Genomic DNA, 9,281 nt, shown 5'->3' on the forward strand with positions numbered 1-9,281 from the left:
AGCACATATTTTCTGTAGTCTAACAAACAATAAATGTAGTGTCGAGAAAACCTAAATTCAAATTCCACATCTTATACTAGTTTTGTGACCACAGCCAAGTCTCTCAACTTTTGTTCCCTTACCTGTGAAATGGGAGCAATAATAATTGTAGGACCATGTATGTGAAGTGCTTTGCAAACTTTAAAACACCACATGTATCAGTTGTTACTTTGCTGTACGATAGGCATGTCAATCATTATTGCTATTGTTTTTGTATTCCTAACACTTTGTTTAGCACAATATTCAACACACAGTAGGTATGTAATAAATGCTTGTTGATTGATTATTGTCATAAATATATGTTTAACATCAGAAAACTTGGCTTTCCATGACTGAGGGGAATTTATGTGATGATATCAGATGTGGGCTCAAAGCCTTCCATGAATAGTAACTGATACAAGAAACAGCTGTCAAATGCAGAGGTCCATAAATGCCTTGCCCCAGCCAGCCATAGCTTGGGATACTTTGTGGGGCTTGGCTATCATTATTCTCACACATTGGGGGGGATAGGGCTCTCCTAATCCTCAATCTTGGATCCTTGCCTTGTCCAGATCTTGGTCCGAGGACTGGCAGCTGGATACAGAGGAAGAAATTCTTTTTCAGGATTGGCTCCTATGGCAATAATTAGGAAATAATTAGCCCCAGGTGGATCACCTCAAAATATTTGTTGTGACCTATGCCTAGGGCACTGATGGGGTTGAGACATTTCTTGCTCCCTCTCCCAAACTCATCTCTAGACACAGGTCTAGAACATTCACAAACAGATTAGATACAGGGATGGGGGGGGAGGCGGGGAAGGAAAGTCAGTGAGAAGAAGCAGGAGGGAAATCTTGAGGCAATGTTGAGTAGGGGCCCGAGATGAGGTACAAACAAGTGTTCTCTCCATTTTCTCTTCTGAGGCCCTAGAAAAAGGACCCAACAACATTAAAGAATTTGAGGGTTGGAAGGAACCTTAGCAACCATCTAGTCCAACCTGCACATGGAAGGAATCCCCATTATAACAGAGCCAAGAAGTGGTCATCCCCTTATTTCCCAAAATGAGGAGATGGCTAGGAGCATTTGGCCAATGGCCTGTGACCTGTCTTTCTACTGGCCAATCAGCCAATGTAGATGTTTTGACATCTGTTTATCAGCCCAGTCCATGGGTCTGCTCATCAGCAGATAGAAGGCCTCATTGGTAGGCCCTCCTGAAACATCAAGATAGGTCTGTCAAAAGTACAAGAGACTCATAATGGAAAGTGTAATCCACATCCAGACAAAGAACTGATGGACTCTTCAGATAGAAGCATACTTTTTTAACTCTATTTTTTTCATGGTTTTTTCCATTTGATCTGTTTCTTCTTTCACAACTGTGACTAATAAGGAAATGTTTTACATAATTGCACATATAACCTATATCAAATTGCTTACCATTTTAGGAAGAAGAAAGGGGAAGGAGAGAGGGAAGAAAATTTGGAACTCAAAATCTTGTAAAAACAAATGCTAAAAATTGTTGACATATAATTGGAAAAAAAAAATACTATTTAAAAAAGAGATCAGTCTGTCAGGGTCTCCTTATCAGCTCATTTGTCCATCAATGGAATTCTGTATTTTGTGTAGACCCTCCTGGAAGATCAAGGGTAAGGTCTATCTATCAATGAAATTCATCATTTTTAGTTTGTTTCATCTGTATTGTCTGGTCCTATAGCACTATAAAACTAAGACCCTGGAGGAAGTGGGCATCTCAGATCTTGAGGAAGATCTGGGATCCTATTCATTAAAGGGGGTCAGGTCCCTTTAATAAATTCTTATTGGCTCAGATCTCTGTCCTAGTGGGATTTTTCTTGCAGACTGGACATTTTGGGGCCCACGTTCTTAAATCATGGTGCTAAAACTGAATGCACTGCACTAAATAAGCTCTGTCTGATGGGGACAACACTGGTTGGTGGGACTTTCTTCTCCCTGTTCCTGGAAGCTATGTCTGTTTTAAGGCAGCCCAGGATTGCATTTACTTTTTCTGCCTGCCATTTCATGTTATTGACTCATAATGAGCTTGCAGTCCATTTAAATCTATAGATCTTTTCCAGAACAACTGTTGTCTATCCATGATAACTCTATGTTATACTGGTAAAGTTGACTTTTTTGTACCCAAGTGCAAGACTTTACATTTATCCCTTTTGAATTTCATCTAATTAGATTCAGTCCAATGCTCTAGCCTGCTAAGCTCTTTCCAGATCCTGACTCTATCATTCTTTTTGTTACCTATCCCTTCCTACTTCGTGTCATCCAAAAATATGATGAGTATGTTATCTATGCCCTTATCCAAGTCATTGATAAAAATTTTAAACAGCATAGGGCCAAGCACAGATCTCTGTGCTATTTCATCAGAAACTTCCTGCAATGGCATTGAATTATTACCAATTGCTCTGAATCTGACCATCCAACCAGTTCTAAATCTATCTGTAGTCTCACTTAATCCATCTCTTAATCCATCATTTAATCCATTCTTCTTCTCCACAAGAATAACACAAGGTGCTTTATCAAAAGATTTGCTAAAAGGTGCATAAACTATACCCTTAGCATTCCTATCTTCTCTGAATTTAGTAATTTTGTTAAAAAAGGAAATGAGATAAGTCTATGATGGCTGTTTTTTGATGAAGCAAAGACCGATCCAGCACCATGGGTTTTATTCTTTCATGTCTCAATGACGCCTATGAGGTTGAGAAAGGAATTTATAATTTTCATTAATTGATATGACATGTATAATGAATATGCTAAGAATTAAGTTTTCTCAAGAGCTGCCTTTCTGGTTTGGAAGTCAGACTCACAATGCAGCTTGAACTGATTAATCAAAACTCTGACAATGCTCACAATCACTGGACCTCAAGTAAAGCATGTCAAAGATTGAAGGTATTGTGGAACTTATGGGTTTCTCGTGGGAAGCCACTAAATGATTGTTTGTAATCTACCTTCCCCTCCCTCTTTCCCTAGTTGTGACTTAAATATGTAACCTGTGCTTTTACTTAAGCTAAGAGAACATTCTTCACTCTGAAACTGATTAATTAAACTACTTGATTACTAGCATTCCTATCTCTAGGCCTGAGAGGCTCTGAGCATTCTTCGGTTAGAGACTGGCTCAGCACAATCCTTGTTAGCAGGACGAATTTGTCTTCTTTCATTAGAACCTCTGATTCTTCATTTGTTGCTTAAAATTTGGGCCTTGGTATGAAAAAAAGCCAATGGGCAATGACATATTGGTTCAGGGAGAAGTGTTGCAGGCTCCAGGAAAAGGGGTCTATGCATGTGTATGTATGTAGGGGGCATATTGAATGAGAAGCATTAGTATTGAAGGATTAGTATAGGTTATTTGGTGACTGTAAAAGGTGGTTGCAACAGCTGAGAGAGAATCAATGAACAATTGAGGCCATGGTTTTGGCTATTTCATGGTTTTGACCTTTCTTGTATTTTGTCTCCTTTGAACAGGAGGTCTGTTGTCTAGGTATCTCAACTACTATTCTTCTTTTGTTATAGTTTCTCTCTGTAGTATCTAATTTGAGGTATATGTATAGGCAGTTTTCTTCTTCCCTCATAATTTTTTTCATTTAAATTTCTTTTGATTAGATTTCCAAGACACCTAATAAATACAGTCTTACCATTCTTTGTTAAGTGTACTCCATCTCTGGCCAGGAATCTGTCATCTCTACATTTTAAGCTGTGGCCCCAAAATACAAATCCCATCTTCAGAAGTCACTTTCTTAGCCACTTCTAAAATTCATTTTTCTTTTCTGAATTTCTTGCCTTCAATGGGCAACAAAGAAGAAAATACAATCTGTCCCCCCTTGGTCTTTGGTTTCTTGCCCAAGGCTTCATAATCTTTGACAATACTTTGTAGGTTCCTTCTGGTGATGTCATTTGTGCCCATGTGAATCAATCACCAGAAGTGGGTAGTTGTTATCCATTTTGATAAGTCTTGGCAGGTTCTCTGTTATGCCTTGGATACATATCCCAGGAAGACAATAGACTTCTCTATCTCCATCTATCCAACAACAGAGAGTTGCCTTAGTACTCCTGAGGAGTTACTACTACTGTGTTTTTCCTCTGAGTTGGAGGACAATCTGCTTCTTCTTCCTCAGAAAACCAGCTCTCTCTTCTTCAAGAAGAGCCTCAAATCTGTTTTAAACTTGAATTCTATAGCTATCATTTTCCTTCCCTTTCTCCTCTATGTAATACTTTTCCAATCTAATATCCTGACAAGGATCAAGCCTCCTTTCCTCCACATCCCACCCACCCCCCTTAGACTCTAGCCTTGTTTCTTTTACGAACATTTCATTCTAACAACTTGGAATGTGGAGACACATTCTTTGACTCCCTAAATTAGCCTAGACTTGGAACACAAATAACTGTCCCTTGGTTGTGCCAGAAATACAAACATCACACTTTCAATTCAAGTCACCACATTGTCTCTTCTACTTTCCATAATGGCAAGACTGGCAACAAGCACTTATCAAGTGTTATCTGTGTGCCAGGCACTGTTCTAAGCCAGGGGGTGCAAATATATGACAAAACAAAGGCAGTCCCTGGTCTCAAGAAACTTATATTCTAATGGAGAAAGAAGACAAGACATAAAAGGGAACTGAAAAGAGGAGAGGAGATAGGTAAGGAAAAGGTACGCAATCAGGGGCAAGGTGGCAAAGTCCAGAGAAGCAAAAGGTGTGACTGGCCTGGGCTTCTCCTCAAAATAGAAGCCCAAGAAGGAGCTCACCAATGGAAGAGGGGACTGGCATGGTGGTGCAATACCCCAGAGTAAAAAGGAGGCTGAGTCATAGTAAAGTCTGGAGAGTCAGAAGCATAGCTAGAGGGGAATGAAGGATGACTGGCCTAGGTCCTTTCCCAAAATGGAGACCTCAGAAGCAGCTCACCAATGAGAGAAGGGTTGACCATTTCAGCTTTCTTTTAAAAAAATTACTTGTGGTTGTTTATACCTCAATCTTAATCACCTGGTTAAAATTTTTACACCCAATTATCACCTCCTAAAAACTTGGCAACAAAACTTACTTTCTTTCCCTTGGTTTCAAAAACTCTACAGGACCCTCCCTATCCTTGCACCAATCTACCGTGTTTCCCAATTTTCCCTGTCCACTAATCCTATCAATTTGCATTACCCTCTACTTGTTCTCTTTTCTTGCCTTGCCAACTATCTTTCCCTAATCTTTTTTGAATCTATCTCTTCAGACTCTGTTCCCTAACTCTCCTCAATCTTGTTACATCCTTTTTAATTTTCCTTTATTCTACTCTTCTTTCCACTTAGAAGCAGATTCTAGACTATATTCAGGTGGTGAGCGGTGTGTTCTTTCTATGGTTATTTTACCTTCTGGTTCTAGGACTTCAGGGCAGTTTTCCTTTATGATTTACTGAAAGATACTGTCCATGCTCTTTTTTTCATCATGATTTTCAGGTAGTCCAATGATTTTTAAATTGTCTCTCCTGGATCAATTTTCCAGGTCGGTTGTTTTACCGATGAGGTATTTTATGTTTTCATCTATTTTTTCATTTTTGTTTCTGTTTGACTGATTCTTGCTCTCTCATAGAGTCATTAGTTTCCATTTGTCCAATTCTAGTTTTTAACAGATTGTTTTCTTCTGTTAGTTTTTGTACTTCCTTCTTCAATTGGCCAATTGTATTTTTAAGGGATTTGTTTTCTTCAGTGTACTTTTTTTCCAGTTTGCCAATTGTGTTTTTTAGGGACTTGTTTTTTTCAGTGTATTTTTTTTTTGTATTTTTTAAGGACTCTTCTATCTCTCTCATTAGACTTTTAAAATCCTTCTTGAGCTCTTCTAAGAAGGCTTTTTGGGCTTCAGACCAGTTCATATTCCCTTTTGATGTTGCAGATGTGGGTTTGTTGACAATGTTGTCCTCTTCAGAATTTCTGTCTTGATCTTCACTCTTCTCATAATATGAATCTATGGTACATTTCTTTTTACTCATGGTTTCTTTATTCCCTGGCCTTTAAAGAGATTGAGCTCTCCTGCTGGGGAACAGAGGGCACTGACCCAAGCTTCTTGTGTTGGGAGCCTAGGTCTTGGTCACTGGCTTTGTGTGCTGGGGCCTCTTATGTTGGCAATTGGAGGCTGTAGGTTCTGGCAGCTTACCTGTGTTGGCTGGAATCAGCAAGGCTGGAACTTTCAGGCAATTCTAGGTTGCCTGCTTTTCCTTTCCTTTAGCTTTCTTCAGCTCCTTTTAGATGGGTGCTGTAGGGTGTTTATCTGCCTGGGGCCCCCTTGCAATGCTGCCTCCCTCGTTTCTGCTAATGCACTGGGAGATTCCTTTGTGGTAGAGTGCCAAGGCACCTGGTGGTTTTCTGAGCTGGTTTCCATGGTTCCCTGCCCTCACTGAGGCACTGGGAGGTCCAGGTGTTGGTGTTTGCCTGCTGTACCCCCTGAGCTTCAGGATCTCCTTCTGGTTGACAGTTGGAGGCTGTTGGGTTCTGACAGCTTACCTGGTGTTGGGTTGGAATCAGCAAGGCTGAGACTTTAGGAGGACTCTAGATTGCTTTCTTCAGCTCCTTTCAGATGAATGCTGCAGGGTGCTTATCTGCCTGGGGCCCTTTTGTAGTGATGCTTCCCTTATTTTTGCGGAGGCACTGGGAGACCCATTTGCTGGGCTGCTGCACTGCTGTTCCCCGTCTTTCTTCTAGTTCAGCTGTTCCAGCACCAGTCCTATTAAACTACATCAAAAAAAGTCTCTTTGGGCTATCATCTTGGTGCTTGGGCTTCTCAGGGTTCCCCCTTGAGCTGGAAGTAACATTTGGTCTGGAATCCTGCTTCCAAAGTTGCCATTGCTAGAACTTCTGGGTTCAGGGACTATATTATCTGTGCTTACAATTGAAAAGGGCAAATGAAACCCCCAAATGGCAACTCTGTATCTCAGGGACATAGGGCCTAGAGGGAAGGAGGTGACTAACCCTCCCCACTGCCCACCCATGCTACAGATGAACAGAACCTTTACCCCCTGGACTGCAGAAAAGAGAGTGAGACTAAGGAAGTTTCTGTTTTAAAGATTTGGCTATGGCAGCCAATGTAGAGAGGCTGCTTCTACCCGTGTGATAGGAGAACACAGGACTCTTCTTCCAGAAGCTGGTCCCTGGCATCCTTCCCGTGAGTACCTCCATCTTTGGGAATCTGGGCATGTGTCAAAGTCCCATTACATGTAATTATATAATTATGTTGTATTTGTCTGTGTAAATTTTGGAACCTCCCAGTAGAATATAAACTCCCACGGGACAAAGGCTGTTTCATATTTTGTATTTGTGTCACCAGCAGCTGGGCACATGGTAGACACAATGCTTACTGAATGAATGAAAAGGAACACAGGGCAGAAGAAAGATCACTGCCAAAGTAGGGAGATTTAAACTCTAGAACTGATTCTACCATTAATATGCTTTGTGACCTTGGGCAAATCATTTATGCTGCCTGAACCTCAGTTTCCTTACATGAAAAAGGAAAGAATGGGCTTCAAGATTTCTTTCAACTCTTTACAACCAGTGTCTCTGATAAAGGCCTCATTTCTAAAATATATAGAGAACTGAGGTGAATTTATAAGAATACAAGTCATTTCTCAATTGATAAATGGTCAAAGATATGAATAGGCAATTTTCAGAGGAAGAAATTAAAGCTATCTATAGTCTCATGAAAAAAATGGTCTAAATCACTATTGATTGACTCTGAGGTACCACATCACACCTATGAGATTGCCTAACATGACAAAACAGGAAAATGATAAATGTTGGAGAATATGTGGGAAATTGGAACACTAATGCATTGTTGGTGGAATTGTGAACTGATCCAACCATTCTGGAGAGCAATTTAAACTATGCCCAAAGGGCTGTAAAACTGTGCATACCTTTTGACCCAGCAATACCACCTCTAGATCTGTATCCCAAAGAGATTATAAAAATGGAAAAAGGACTCACATGTACAAAAATATTTATAGCAGCTCTTTTTGTGGTGGCAAAGAATTGGAAAGTGAGGGGATGCCCATCAACTGGGGAATGGCTGAACAGGTTGTAGTATGAATGTAATGGAATACTATCGTGCCGGAAGAAATGATGAGCAGGCAGGCTTTAGAAAAACCTGTAAAGAATTATATGAGCTGATGCTGAGTGAAACCAGGAGAACATTGTACACAGTAATAGCTACATTGTGTGATGACTGACTTTGATAGACTTCCTCAGGGTGTGAGTTCCTGGTACAAAGACTTCCAAGCTCCTCCAGAGTCCCAATTAGCTTGAAATCCTTTGATCTTGTGATCCTAACTGAGAATGTGGGGAGAGGGCTGTGGTAGAAGGAGGGAAAGGGTGTGCTGAAGGAAAATAGAATGAAAGGGTTAGAGAGATTAAGCATATCCAGCACCCCCTTCCCTCATTGCCTAAGTCCTAGAAGGAATTCTCAAGGCAGAGCTGTAACTAATTTTTTTTTACTCTCATTATAGAAATCCATGATAAAGAGAAACTGAGGCAACAAATTTCTGAGCATGATCCATTTATTAGTAAATCTAGTGATTGCCAACAAACAGGATCCAGGGCTTCTTGGTAACCAAGGACACATCTAACAGTCAAAATGGCTCTTTCATAATCATACAAAGGAACCCCAAAATAGTGACATCAATCTGTCATTACAAAGGTTACTAACCACAAGTTCCACCAATTTATCATAAGGTGGCAAGTCCAGTGGTTGACAGTCTCTGAGACAGAACAGGAAGCTTGTGATTTACATGTTATTGACTTTTGATACATTAGAATATTGATTAGAATTTTGTGTCTGGAAGTCCTGAGGAGGGGAACTTAATAAGTGGAGAGTGGCTCAATAGAGAACTAATAGCTGCAAGCTTAAGCAGGTCAGAGGAAATTCAAGTTCACATACTAAGGGAGAGTAACTAATATATAACAACTTGACCATTAATACATAGTAAGTTGATTAAGCCTTAATGAAATAAAGTAGTATATCAGATTTAAATATCCTCTTCAGTGGGTCACTTACATAAATAATTATCTAAGGTATAAATCAAAGTGAGAATCATCGGTATCTAATGAACCCTGTATAATGCCATGTATCATTCTATGAGTTTGTTGAAGGTAAAGTGACAATTATAAAATCAAGAAGCTTGAATTAAATCTACATGTACAAAGCCACTTAATAAAACAATTATGAGGCCTAAAACAAAGAAAGCATATTTAACTAGAATAGCTAGTATGCCTTTTCCAAGAG

Source organism: Phascolarctos cinereus, unplaced genomic scaffold (genome assembly GCF_003287225.1).
Source record: "Phascolarctos cinereus isolate Bilbo 61053 unplaced genomic scaffold, phaCin_HiC Scaffold_2;HRSCAF=192, whole genome shotgun sequence".
NCBI classification, from domain to species: domain Eukaryota; kingdom Metazoa; phylum Chordata; class Mammalia; order Diprotodontia; family Phascolarctidae; genus Phascolarctos; species Phascolarctos cinereus.